Below are 15808 nucleotides of genomic sequence, written 5' to 3'. Positions count from 1 at the left end.
TGGTTGTGGTATAGATATGGTTCTATTGAAGAGATTATGGGAATTCTGCGAAGTATATGTTTCATGATGTCACTCACCCATTCACCGTAATTCACCTTTGATTATATATGGTAAGCCACCATTAATTTTACACACATCACGGTATGTACAGTCTTTGAGTGTCAGAAACCCCTTAGATACTTTACAAACGAAGTTTCATCTAACTACAGGCACGCTTCATGTTCCATAATTCTGATAAATTTCACATTGAATTTGACTAGTCCACAATATATATATGTGGCCCTATATTTATGCCTTTATAATATACATTCGACGACTACCTAAAGTGCATTCGTGATCTCTGTGCACTTTTGACCGTCATAAAGTTTTCTTTGCCTTCAATATCTTTGGCGTGTCCTGACCCAAGATGGCTGCCAAATTTGGAAATTCAATGTATTCTTTAATGATTTTAGTATCAGTGATACATTCACAATTAGATACGCCGAGCTGTGGTCCTTCTTTCTAACAACGCGAATGCGTTATACATTATTTTTTACCGATTTATCAAATCGGTTACAAATATAACAATGTCGCTCGCACAAATATTAGGTCGGAAATGCCCACAAATATTAGGTCGGAAATGCCGATAAAACTGGGTTAAATCACGTCGGATTCATTGAAAAAATAGAATTTGGGGAGATTTAGACCCATTCTACACCATCTACACGCAACCCTCTTAAATATGGCGCCTATGTTCTTAAGTGGTTTGCCTTACGCAGCTGCCCGACTTCCGGTCACATGACCTCCCAATTATGCATATACTTGACGGCTTAACGCATACCGGCAACTCTAATTTGGAGCCAGACGCGGTTGGGGGGAGATACAACTTCACGGAACGAGAGGTAAGAGGATAACGGATAACGTGACATGCTTTGTTATTCTGCCATAACCCTTTACCCTTTATTAAGAGTAAAATCGCTCATCTATACAGACCGAGAGATAATAGGAGAACAAATTACGGAACACGCCGTGTCACCTTATCTTAGCCTTTGACTCCTGACTAAGAGTAAATAGGCTGAGAAATTACGAGCCAGATAGTGAGAATATAAGGGTCTCTACCTCTTTCTAACAAGGATTGTTTTTCTGATATAACTTAAATAACTATGAGTAAGAAGTTTATTTAATTCAGTGTTCTGTTGTTCCTATGCCAAAAATATATGTGCATGGGTATACCGAGACTTTGTTCGTGTATACTGAAACTGGAGTCCTATATCAGTTCTAAAGTGATTAAGGAGCCCCTTTTTTTTGGCTATCAACAAACGATATTACGGACCTCCCCATCCCTCGTCTCATTTTAAGATTAGTTTCCGCATGTACGAGGTTTTAAAGACTAGATGCACTAATAGTATACGCAAACGAGACGTATACGGACCTCACAAATTTATACATAGCTTATCTCGATATTGCCGCAGAAATGTAATTTCTGATAGACGGACCAGTTATGTTTGGCTGTGTACTATACTTAGACATTCTACCTTTCTGTTACAGACGTGGTGCTCAGATTTGGGGCACATGCGGAAATGTGAAAACATTTCATCCAGATAGAATTCATCAACCACCCCCTCCCTCGTCGTCTGTTTGTATGACCTGGAATTATCGTCATACTAGACGTATGTATATGAATTTGGACACAAACTCCTCCATTTCTTAAACGTCTTACAAAGTATCTATATAGTCACCATTTTGACACTTTTCTTTGCTTGATTATACTTTTACAGACTTTGCATACTAAACCGTATTCAGGTCAGTTGTCTTATTTGCGTCACTTTTGTTTTTTCCATTTGGCACACCTTCTATTTCTACTCATAAAGAATGTTTTACGACAATAGTCTGTTTACTTAACTTGCTTTCTAACTTAATGGACTGTTCATACCGCATGCGATTTTGGATCAAATTCGGACTGGATTAAAGTTCCAGCACACACAGGATTGTTTCACATACGCCACTCACACGTTAGTTTGTAGGAGATCTGACAATCACCAACTGATATGATATGGCTAGTGCTCACCATACCTCACGGTGTTTGATAGTACACTATAGCCTTATGATACCATCTATGGATAAATCTACCCATAGTTTTACACCTACCCTGGGAGCACATTTGTTTACGCTGTTAACAAATGTTTGCATCTTGTAATAACATATTAATTAATGTAATTACCATATCAATTTGTACCTAGCCGTGAACAAGTCGCATGTAAAAAACTACTAAAGGCGACGAAACACGTGTTGGCTTGGGAACGTTTTGAAGACTGTGAAATACATTTTGAGAAAAGAACATTAAACCGAAGAAACTCAAAAGAAAGAGACGAAGATCTATTTGTGTTATTTGTTTATGTATATTCCAACTGTCTTAACTTTGATTTAACGTGTGCTTGGGTACCCTTATCTTGATTCTATGTGGTCTGACCGCAGTTTTTAGGGAGGCTGGTGGTTCTCCCCTACCCTCTAGCACCGTCACTGATTCATGAAGCTTATATATATCAGGTGTACTCACCATAAGCGCCTATAATCTATTATAAATACCACTGTGCAAAACGTTAACTACCTAACAGAATAGAAGGCTGCTGTGGTGCACCATGAATACCTTTGAAAATATGAGAAGCAGTAGAGACAAAGAAGCGGATGATCTCTTTAACAATAGGGATGACAACACATCATCTTTTCCGTCCAACCCAGGGGCTACATCTAGACCGAATGAGGGTCTCAAGAGTAAATTCCAACGTCTTGAGAAATTACGGAAGAATGAGGCTTCCAAATGGTGGGACGGGGCCACCCTGAGACAATACATTAAGATTAAGCAAATACCTAGGGGACTCCGTTCCCAAATTCTGCCTACTTACGATGACCTAGACCCAGACCTACTAAAGGCATGGGAACAGGAACTTACAGAGAATTCCAATAAACTTATGGAGATACTGATCGAGAATTGCGATAGAAAGACAGATAAATTACAAACAGAGATAGAAACCCTAGAGGCAGAAATTAAATCTCTCAATCTTCCAGAACCAACTGAGAAAAACTATAACATCTTGAATGACATCTTGAAATATCACATCTCAGAAATTAAAGCACGAAAGACCAAAAAACTTAAGAGAGATGAGGCTGACTACCGTAATGGTAGGATTTTTACCTTCGCGGCTAAATATGATCACCTTGTATCCAAGGATGATTCCGTGAAATCCAAACTGGCAACTCCCGTAAGCTCAAGTAACACCTCACTAGATACACCAATAACAAGCGAATCAGAACAGGGAGATACCCGGACAGACCCATCAGAGTTAGAGAATCGTTTTTTACAAGAGGTGTTACGCATCAAGAAAGGGAACAGGGAACAGAACAAACGCCCTATTATAAGCCCAAAACAAGGTGAGGGAAGAGAGGAGGTAGGAAGAGAGGAAAGGGCAGGTATGAAAACGAGATCTTGGAACAAGAGAAAGTAAATACTGTGAATATAGTTAATTTGTCAACCAGAACATTAACAAACGATGACGAAACACTTCTGAAAAAAGGTCTTAACTTTTGTCCCAAGAGTCATGGTAATGTGGTGGATGTGAAAATTGATTTGTTTAAATTTGTTAGGAAAATGAAAATCAAGAAACACTTTATGTTTACAAATGAAATGAATAAAAAAGATACTATTGATCAGCAACTACATCCTCTGAGTGCGGTAACTATTCAAGAAATCATTGACACTAGGCTACTTTTATCACTAACAGATTGTGAAGATGAAATTACTACTGCAGATATTGTCATGCGTGATCTGAATGTGATAAGTGATGTACGAATAGAAAGTGGCCTAAAAGAAAAATCCAAATGGGTACCAACGTTACAGAGTGGGAACAGCATAGACATTTTTCATAAACTTGTCAGCAGTGATTTAGACAGATTTGATCTAAAGAAACACACACCACGACTAAGGAATGATAATCTGACATATGGGGAAAGACAAGCACTACATAAGTTAAGAACTGATGACAACATTATTATAAAGGAAGCAGACAAAGGGGGCAACATTGTCATCATGTCCAACCTTGACTATGAGAAACAAATTCTCTCTCAATTAGGAGACTTGGAGTGCTATGAACATCTTTCCAGCAATCCAATTTGGAAATTGACAGAATACATTAACAGACATCTAAAACAATGGTATGGCATGGGTATTTTAGATCATGATGAGTACAGCTATCTGCAGGTTAATAAACCAAGATACCCTTGCCTGTACACACTGCCCAAAATACACAAAAACCTTCCGTTCCCTCCGGGTAGACCCATCATTTCAGGGATAGAGGGCCCAACAGAAAGGCTGTCAGAATATGTCGACATTTTCCTAAAACCACTGGTTTGCAACCTCCCATCATATATACGGGACACAAAACATATTTTGGGACTCTTATCGGACATTACATGGGGACCAGAAATGATACTAGTGACACTAGATGTCACGGCCCTCTACACCAGTATCAATAGAGAGTGTGGATTAAAAGCTATCAAAAAAATCTTAAGCACTAGATCAGCAAGCACATGGGAACACACAGAGATGTTAATTACCATGATAGAACTCATCCTTGACAACAATGTATTTTTATTTAAGGACAAGTGGTACCGTCAAAAACAGGGAGTTGCCATGGGCTCCAGATTCTCTCCTTCATACGCCAATCTGTTCATGGGATGGCTTGAGGAGGAGTGGATCTGGGGCCAACATGGTTCAGAATGGATAGAGTTTATTCTCTTTTGGGGCAGGTATATCGACGACTGCCTTATGATCTGGACAGGAGATGAAGAAACACTCATGAAATTTGTTGAACACCTCAACAGTAATACATGGAATATCAGATTCACACACGAGCATAGCAAGACGAAAGTCACATTCCTTGACATAGAATTGTATGTAGGGAACAATCAGATCAATAGTAGATTGTATCGCAAAGACACGGCGTGCAATGCAATATTGCATGCCACTAGCACGCACCCTAGACATCAGATCAATGCGATACCATATGGAGAATTTGTCAGAGCCAGACGCAACTGCAGTCTGGACTCTGAATTTACAAAATGCACTGAAGAAATGACTGAACGCTTCAAATCCAGGGGTTACAATACCAACATCCTAAAAAAAGCAAAAACTAGGATCATGAAGATCAAAAGAGAAACGACCCTCAGGGACAATACCAACAGGAAGACAGATGATAACAAAGTGAGATTTATTACAAACTACAATGACATTTCGGATGTGCTAGTTAAAAGTCTTAACAGACACTGGCATATCCTCAAAAAAGACGACACCATGACAGGGGTTATTGGCAACAAACCAGAAATCACCTATAAAAAAGGAAACTCCCTTAGAGGTCTCCTTAGCCCCAGCTATCCAATAGCCACTACCGGTAGGAACTGGCTGGCTACACACATGGAGGGTTTCCATAGATGTGGACACTGCTCAGCATGCAAATGGGCTTACAATAAAAAATTGGAATTCATGGGTCCTAACGAGAAAAGTTACAAGATTAGGACGAATATCAATTGCAATACAAATTTTGTTGTATATATCATCGAGTGCAGGTGCAACAAAAAATATGTGGGCAGCACGATACGCCCCTTACGTGTCAGGATAGGGGAACACATGAGGGCAGTGAAACAGGGTGATGAGAGATACCCCATTGCAACACACATCCTGGAATGCCATTCGCAGGGAACGCACAGGGACTTTAAATTCTATGGTATAGAGCAAACCATGAGAAACCCTAGAGGGGGTAACAGAGAACTCATGCTTCGTAGGAACGAAGCCTCCTGGATATTGAAATTACGTACGACAGAGTTAGGGATTAATGTTGATGATGAAATGCATTATTTTCTAGGTAAATGAAATCAGATAATATACATGACCATATTACTGTATCATCTCCTAAGTATATTGGACACTGTACAAACCTATGGATATTTTCCTTTGAAAACTTTTTGGTTGTGGTATAGATATGGTTCTATTGAAGAGATTATGGGAATTCTGCGAAGTATATGTTTCATGATGTCACTCACCCATTCACCGTAATTCACCTTTGATTATATATGGTAAGCCACCATTAATTTTACACACATCACGGTATGTACAGTCTTTGAGTGTCAGAAACCCCTTAGATACTTTACAAACGAAGTTTCATCTAACTACAGGCACGCTTCATGTTCCATAATTCTGATAAATTTCACATTGAATTTGACTAGTCCACAATATATATATGTGGCCCTATATTTATGCCTTTATAATATACATTCGACGACTACCTAAAGTGCATTCGTGATCTCTGTGCACTTTTGACCGTCATAAAGTTTTCTTTGCCTTCAATATCTTTGGCGTGTCCTGACCCAAGATGGCTGCCAAATTTGGAAATTCAATGTATTCTTTAATGATTTTAGTATCAGTGATACATTCACAATTAGATACGCCGAGCTGTGGTCCTTCTTTCTAACAACGCGAATGCGTTATACATTATTTTTTACCGATTTATCAAATCGGTTACAAATATAACAATGTCGCTCGCACAAATATTAGGTCGGAAATGCCCACAAATATTAGGTCGGAAATGCCGATAAAACTGGGTTAAATCACGTCGGATTCATTGAAAAAATAGAATTTGGGGAGATTTAGACCCATTCTACACCATCTACACGCAACCCTCTTAAATATGGCGCCTATGTTCTTAAGTGGTTTGCCTTACGCAGCTGCCCGACTTCCGGTCACATGACCTCCCAATTATGCATATACTTGACGGCTTAACGCATACCGGCAACTCTAATTTGGAGCCAGACGCGGTTGGGGGGAGATACAACTTCACGGAACGAGAGGTAAGAGGATAACGGATAACGTGACATGCTTTGTTATTCTGCCATAACCCTTTACCCTTTATTAAGAGTAAAATCGCTCATCTATACAGACCGAGAGATAATAGGAGAACAAATTACGGAACACGCCGTGTCACCTTATCTTAGCCTTTGACTCCTGACTAAGAGTAAATAGGCTGAGAAATTACGAGCCAGATAGTGAGAATATAAGGGTCTCTACCTCTTTCTAACAAGGATTGTTTTTCTGATATAACTTAAATAACTATGAGTAAGAAGTTTATTTAATTCAGTGTTCTGTTGTTCCATTGCCAAAAATATATGTGCATGGGTATACCGAGACTTTGTTCGTGTATACTGAAACTGGAGTCCTATATCAGTTCTAAAGTGATTAAGGAGCCCCTTTTTTTTGGCTATCAACAAACGATATTACGGACCTCCCCATCCCTCGTCTCATTTTAAGATTAGTTTCCGCATGTACGAGGTTTTAAAGACTAGATGCACTAATAGTATACGCAAACGAGACGTATACGGACCTCACAAATTTATACATAGCTTATCTCGATATTGCCGCAGAAATGTAATTTCTGATAGACGGACCAGTTATGTTTGGCTGTGTACTATACTTAGACATTCTACCTTTCTGTTACAGACGTGGTGCTCAGATTTGGGGCACATGCGGAAATGTGAAAACATTTCATCCAGATAGAATTCATCAACCACCCCCTCCCTCGTCGTCTGTTTGTATGACCTGGAATTATCGTCATACTAGACGTATGTATATGAATTTGGACACAAACTCCTCCATTTCTTAAACGTCTTACAAAGTATCTATATAGTCACCATTTTGACACTTTTCTTTGCTTGATTATACTTTTACAGACTTTGCATACTAAACCGTATTCAGGTCAGTTGTCTTATTTGCGTCACTTTTGTTTTTTCCATTTGGCACACCTTCTATTTCTACTCATAAAGAATGTTTTACGACAATAGTCTGTTTACTTAACTTGCTTTCTAACTTAATGGACTGTTCATACCGCATGCGATTTTGGATCAAATTCGGACTGGATTAAAGTTCCAGCACACACAGGATTGTTTCACATACGCCACTTACACGTTAGTTTGTAGGAGATCTGACAATCACCAACTGATATGATATGGCTAGTGCTCACCATACCTCACGGTGTTTGATAGTACACTATAGCCTTATGATACCATCTATGGATAAATCTACCCATAGTTTTACACCTACCCTGGGAGCACATTTGTTTACGCTGTTAACAAATGTTTGCATCTTGTAATAACATATTAATTAATGTAATTACCATATCAATTTGTACCTAGCCGTGAACAAGTCGCATGTAAAAAACTACTAAAGGCGACGAAACACGTGTTGGCTTGGGAACGTTTTGAAGACTGTGAAATACATTTTGAGAAAAGAACATTAAACCGAAGAAACTCAAAAGAAAGAGACGAAGATCTATTTGTGTTATTTGTTTATGTATATTCCAACTGTCTTAACTTTGATTTAACGTGTGCTTGGGTACCCTTATCTTTAAACTCCGCATAGCCGGCCTAAGTTCCCGTAGTTCTTTCTCCGCCATGGTGGAAGATGGGGTATGGCTGGCAGGATTCCTAACCTGTGTTTTAGAAAGGCTTCTTTAGACTTCCTAGACTACCCCAGTTCAAAGTATGCCTCTGATCCAAATGATGTGTAACTGGACAGAGTCATCCATGTATCGGTCCTGTGTGCAAAAGCGGATTTGTCTTCTATGAGAGAAAGTTTTTTGATAACCTTATATCGGCTAGTTCAGTTATGGCGAGCCATTCCTTCAAGTAGGCTTTAGCCTGCGAGGTAGATGTGCTGCTCAGTTCCTGCCAGAGCTGGTAGGAGATATCAGTAGTCATTGGCAGGATAGCCATGTAGCAATGTCCGAGTATGCACATCTTAGCTATAAATAGCGCAGGTGATAGCCATCTCCTACAGTGAGAAGAAATGCCTGAGATATCAGTTGTCGTTGGCGGGAAAGCCAAGTGCCAATGTCTGAGTATGCACATCTTAACCATAACTAGCGCAGGCGATAGCTGCCTCCTACAGTGAGAAGAAATGCCTGAGATATCAGTTGTCGCTGGCAAGATAGCCAAGTACAAATGTCTGAGTATTCACATCTTAACTATAACTAGTGCAGGTGATAGCCACCTCCCACAGTGAGAAGAAATGCCTGAGATTTCAGTTGTCGCTGGCAGGATAGCCAAGTGCCAATATATGAGTATGCACATTGTAGCTATAACTAGTGCAGGTGATAGACATTTCCCACAATGAGAAGAAATGCCTGAGATATCAGTTGGCGCTGGCAGGATAGCCAAGTACAAATGTCTGAGTATGCTCATATTAGCTATAACAAGCGCAGGTGATAGCCACTTCCTACAGTGAAAAGAAATGCCTGAGATATCAGTTGTCATTGGCAGGATTGCCAAGTACAAATGTCAGAGTATGGACATCTTAACTATAACTAATGCTGGTGATAGCCGTCTCCTACAGTGAAAAGAAATGTGTGAGATATCAGTTGTCATTGGCAGGATAGCTAAGTACCAATGTCGGAGTATGAATATCTTAATTATAACTAGTGCAGGTGATAGCCGTCTCCTACAGTGAGAAGAAATGCCTGAGATATCAGTTGTCGCTGGCAGGCTAGCCAAATACAAATGTCTGAGTATGCACATGTTAAAAATAACTAAAGCAGGTGATAGCCGTCTCCTACACTGAGAAGAAATGCCTGAGATATCAGTTGTCATTGGCAGGATAGACAAGTACAAATGTAAATGTGTATGTGCTTATATAGCGCCGAATCACCCCTAGGGGTATCTCAGCGCTGTACTCATACCACTGAAGGAACCCTTCCTGGCTTTTCGTGTGAAGTGCCCACTCCTGGGCACCCCCATGGTGAAGCCAGACATCCCAGCGCTGTTGGGGCCATTGTGGAGATTAAGCAAGCTATTGCCCAGAGTTGCAGCTTGGGACCCATGATTAGAATAGGCATTGAGGCGAGAATATCCGGTCCGAGGAATTTATAGCTCGAGACCCTGCCGCGGTGGGAATCGAACCCTTGTCCCGGACCAGTGCTCTGCATCGAGGTCTGCCGCTCTACACATTGAGCCACACCTCTCCACAAATATCTGAGTTTGCACATCTTAACTATAACTAGTGCAGGTGATAGCTGTCTCCTACACTGAGAAGAAATGCCTGAGATATCAGTTGTTGCTGGCAGGATAGCCAAGTGCCAATATCTGAGTATGCACATCTTAGCTATAACTAGTGCAGGTGATAGCCATCTCCTACACTGAAAAGAAAAGCCTGAGATATAAGTTTTCATTGGCAGGATAGCCAAGTACAAATGTCTGAGTATGCATATCTTAACTATAACTAGTGCAGGTGATAGCCGTCTCCTACCGCCAGAAGAAATGCCTGAGATATCAGTTGTCGCTGGCAGGATAGCCGAGTGCCAATATCTGAGTATGCGCATCTTAGCTATAACTAGTGTAGGTGATAGCCATCTCCTACTGTGAGAAGAAATGCCTGAGATATCAGTTGTCGCTTGCAGAATAGCCAAGTACAAATGCCTGAGTATGCTCATATTAGCTATAACTAGCGCCGGTGATAGCCACCCCCTACAGTGAGAAGAAATGCCTGAGATATCAGTTGTCTTTTGCAGGATTGCCAGGTACAAATGTCAGAGTATGCACATCTTAGCTATAACTAGTGCAGGTGATAGCCGTCTCCTACAGTGAGAAGAAATGCGTGAGATATCAGTTGTCATTGGCAGGATAGCCAAGTACCAATGTCGGAGTATGAATATCTTAACTATAACTAGTGCATGTGATAGCCGTCTCCTAGAGTGAAAAGAAATGCCTGAGATATCAGTTGTCGCTGGCAGGATTGAGAAGTACTAATGTCTGAGTAGGCACATCTTAGCTATAACTAGTGCAGGTGATAGCTGTTTCCTAGAGTGAGAAGAAATGCCTGAGATATCAGTTGCTGTTGGCAGGATAGCCAAGAAATAATGTATGAGTATGCACATCTTAGCTATTACTAGTGCAGGTGATTGCCATCTCCTAGAGTGAGAAGAAAGGCCTGAGATATCGTTTTTTGTTGGCAGGATAGCCAAGAACCAAATGTCTAAGTATGCACATCTTAGCTATAACTAGTGCATGTGATAGCTATCTCCTTTATTGAGAAGAAATGCCTGAAATATCAGTTGTCGCTGGCAGGATAGCTGAGTGCCAATATCTGAGTATGCGCATCTTAGCTATAACTAGTGTAGGTGATAGCCATCTCCTACTGTGAGAAGAAATGCCTGAGATATCAGTTGTCGCTTGCAGAATAGCCAAGTACAAATGCCTGAGTATGCTCATATTAGCTATAACTAGCGCCGGTGATAGCCACCCCCTACAGTGAGAAGAAATGCCTGAGATATCAGTTGTCTTTTGCAGGATTGCCAGGTACAAATGTCAGAGTATGCACATCTTAGCTATAACTAGTGCAGGTGATAGCCGTCTCCTACAGTGAGAAGAAATGCGTGAGATATCAGTTGTCATTGGCAGGATAGCCAAGTACCAATGTCGGAGTATGAATATCTTAACTATAACTAGTGCATGTGATAGCCGTCTCCTAGAGTGAAAAGAAATGCCTGAGATATCAGTTGTCGCTGGCAGGATTGAGAAGTACTAATGTCTGAGTATGCACATCTTAGCTATAACTAGTGCAGGTGATAGCTGTTTCCTAGAGTGAGAAGAAATGCCTGAGATATCAGTTGCTGTTGGCAGGATAGCCAAGAATTAATGTATGAGTATGCACATCTTAGCTATTACTAGTGCAGGTGATTGCCATCTCCTAGAGTGAGAAGAAAGGCCTGAGATATCGTTTTTTGTTGGCAGGATAGCCAAGAACCAAATGTCTAAGTATGCACATCTTAGCTATAACTAGTGCATGTGATAGCTATCTCCTTTATTGAGAAGAAATGCCTGAAATATCAGATGTCGCTGGCAGGATAGCCAAGTTCAAATGTCTGAGTATGCACATCTTAGCTCTAAGTAGCCCAGGTGATAACTATCTCCTACACTCAGAAGAAATTCTCGAGATATCAGTTGTTGCTGGCAGGATGGCCAAGTACAAATGTCTGAGTATGCACATCTTAACTATAACTAGTGCAGTTGATAGCCGTCTCCTAGAGTGTGAAGAAATGCCTGAGATATCAGTTGATGCTGGCAGGATAGCCAAGTACCAATGTCTGAGTATGCACATCTTAGCTATAACTAGTGCAGGTGATAGCCGTCTCCTACACTGAGAAGAAATGCCTGAGATATCGGTTGTCATTGTCAGGATAGCCAAGTACCAATTTCTAAGTATGCACCTCTTAGCTATAACTGATGCAGGTGATAGCCGTCTCCTACGGTGAGAAGAAATGCCTGAGATATCAGTTGTCGGTGGCAGGATAGCCAAGTACCAATTTCTAAGTTTGCATCTCTTAGCTATAACTAGTGCAGGTGATAGCCGTCTCCTACACTGAGAAGAAATGCCTGAGATATCAGTTGTCATTGTCAGGATAGCCAAGTACCAATTTCTAAGTATGCACCTCTTAGCTATAACTGATGCAGGTGATAGCCGTCTCCTACAGTGAGAAGAAATGCCTGAAATATCAGTTGCCGCTGGCAGGATAGCCAAGTACAATTGTCTGAGTATGCATATCTTAGCTCTAAGTATCCTAGGTGATAACTATCTCCTACACTGAGAAGAAATGCCTGAGATATCAGCTGTCATTGGCAGGATAGCCAAGTACCAATATCTGAGTATGCACATCTTAGCTATAACTAGTGCAGGTGATTGCCATCTCCTAGAGTGAGAAGAAAGGCCTGAGATATCGTTTTTTGTTGGCAGGATAGCCAAGAACCAAATGTCTAAGTATGCACATCTTAGCTATAACTAGTGCATGTGATAGCTATCTCCTTTATTGAGAAGAAATGCCTGAAATATCAGTTGTCGCTGGCAGGATAGCTGAGTGCCAATATCTGAGTATGCGCATCTTAGCTATAACTAGTGTAGGTGATAGCCATCTCCTACTGTGAGAAGAAATGCCTGAGATATCAGTTGTCGCTTGCAGAATAGCCAAGTACAAATGCCTGAGTATGCTCATATTAGCTATAACTAGCGCCGGTGATAGCCACCCCCTACAGTGAGAAGAAATGCCTGAGATATCAGTTGTCTTTTGCAGGATTGCCAGGTACAAATGTCAGAGTATGCACATCTTAGCTATAACTAGTGCAGGTGATAGCCGTCTCCTACAGTGAGAAGAAATGCGTGAGATATCAGTTGTCATTGGCAGGATAGCCAAGTACCAATGTCGGAGTATGAATATCTTAACTATAACTAGTGCATGTGATAGCCGTCTCCTAGAGTGAAAAGAAATGCCTGAGATATCAGTTGTCGCTGGCAGGATTGAGAAGTACTAATGTCTGAGTATGCACATCTTAGCTATAACTAGTGCAGGTGATAGCTGTTTCCTAGAGTGAGAAGAAATGCCTGAGATATCAGTTGCTGTTGGCAGGATAGCCAAGAATTAATGTATGAGTATGCACATCTTAGCTATTACTAGTGCAGGTGATTGCCATCTCCTAGAGTGAGAAGAAAGGCCTGAGATATCGTTTTTTGTTGGCAGGATAGCCAAGAACCAAATGTCTAAGTATGCACATCTTAGCTATAACTAGTGCATGTGATAGCTATCTCCTTTATTGAGAAGAAATGCCTGAAATATCAGATGTCGCTGGCAGGATAGCCAAGTTCAAATGTCTGAGTATGCACATCTTAGCTCTAAGTAGCCCAGGTGATAACTATCTCCTACACTCAGAAGAAATTCTCGAGATATCAGTTGTTGCTGGCAGGATGGCCAAGTACAAATGTCTGAGTATGCACATCTTAACTATAACTAGTGCAGTTGATAGCCGTCTCCTAGAGTGTGAAGAAATGCCTGAGATATCAGTTGATGCTGGCAGGATAGCCAAGTACCAATGTCTGAGTATGCACATCTTAGCTATAACTAGTGCAGGTGATAGCCGTCTCCTACACTGAGAAGAAATGCCTGAGATATCGGTTGTCATTGTCAGGATAGCCAAGTACCAATTTCTAAGTATGCACCTCTTAGCTATAACTGATGCAGGTGATAGCCGTCTCCTACGGTGAGAAGAAATGCCTGAGATATCAGTTGTCGGTGGCAGGATAGCCAAGTACCAATTTCTAAGTTTGCATCTCTTAGCTATAACTAGTGCAGGTGATAGCCGTCTCCTACACTGAGAAGAAATGCCTGAGATATCAGTTGTCATTGTCAGGATAGCCAAGTACCAATTTCTAAGTATGCACCTCTTAGCTATAACTGATGCAGGTGATAGCCGTCTCCTACAGTGAGAAGAAATGCCTGAAATATCAGTTGCCGCTGGCAGGATAGCCAAGTACAATTGTCTGAGTATGCATATCTTAGCTCTAAGTATCCTAGGTGATAACTATCTCCTACACTGAGAAGAAATGCCTGAGATATCAGCTGTCATTGGCAGGATAGCCAAGTACCAATATCTGAGTATGCACATCTTAGCTATAACTAGTGCAGGTGATAGCTGTTTCGTACAGTGAGAAAAAATTCATGAGATAACAGTTGTCGTTGGTAGGATAGCCAAGTACCAATGTCTGAGTATGCACATCTTAAATATAACTAGTGTAGGTGATAGCCATCTCCTACACTGAGAAGAAATGCCTGAGATATAAGTTGTCATTGGCAGGATAGCCAAGTACACATGTGTGAGTATGCACATCTTAACTATAACTAGTGCTGGTGATAGCCAAATGCATGAGATATCAGTTTTATCACGTAGAAGTAGTTGTTTGTTAGTGGTGGATATTTGCTGGACCACAGAGAAATTTAAAATGCATTTATGAACATAATGTTTGGTATACAATAGGGGACAGATTTACCAACATTTTGCACCATGGTTGTACCACTTTTGTGATGCAGCCACAGTGCAAAATGCTAGTAGATATTTACAAAGCCATGCCGGGGACAATCTGCGCTGCCTTGCATGGCTTTATAAAGAAATGAAATACAACACAGTAGCTTCTGCTGCACATCATTGCATTTCATTCTGGGAGGCGTTCCATGTTTGGAGCATGGGCATTCCTGTGCATTCAACAATGGATTTCAAAGGTTTGTAAGACAAGGATTGTGTGAAATCACTGCACCTTTTTGAGGATGGTGTAATGGGGAGTAAAGTGTCTTCCTCTTCTCATTAGATCCTCTTTCTAGGCAGACATAGAAAGAGGGAAGTTCCTTGAGGGATTGTTTTTGTGCAGGAAGGTTTCTCTTTCTGCACAAAAACAATTCTGCTTGTAATGCAGGCACTCTTGCATATGGTGCATGGGTGCCTGCGTTGGGACTAGGCTGCCTGAAGTCTGCCAGCGCTATGAGAGTGGAAGTGTGCCATATCTTTGTAGATATGGCACATTATTGCTCTCTCCCTGTCATGCAACTCAGCGCTGCAATTTGCATTGCTGAACTGCGTTGCATGAAAGGTTAGTAAACTTGGCCCCATGTTTTGAGCCTATAAGAAAGAAGAATTTACACATCCTTTTGCATGAACCAGTTTCCTGTCTGAGATTCGATGGGCAGCTGCTGTGGTATCCTTGCAAGAAGTTACTGAAGCAGGTGCTGTCAATGGAGATGCAGAACATCTTTTAATAGACGTGTTGATGAACACGTCCACTGGGGATACGTCTAGTGCAATGTTCTTTCTTTATCGAGCTGAAGTAATAAACATTGTTAGCATGCTATCAGAATATGTGGCTGATGCACTCACTCGACAGTGAATGATTAACATCTAACAGTGTAATGTGTTATCT

The sequence above is a fragment of the Triturus cristatus genome, chromosome 8 (assembly GCF_964204655.1).
Source record: "Triturus cristatus chromosome 8, aTriCri1.1, whole genome shotgun sequence".
NCBI classification, from domain to species: Eukaryota; Metazoa; Chordata; class Amphibia; order Caudata; family Salamandridae; genus Triturus; species Triturus cristatus.
This window is presented reverse-complemented; position numbering follows the sequence as displayed.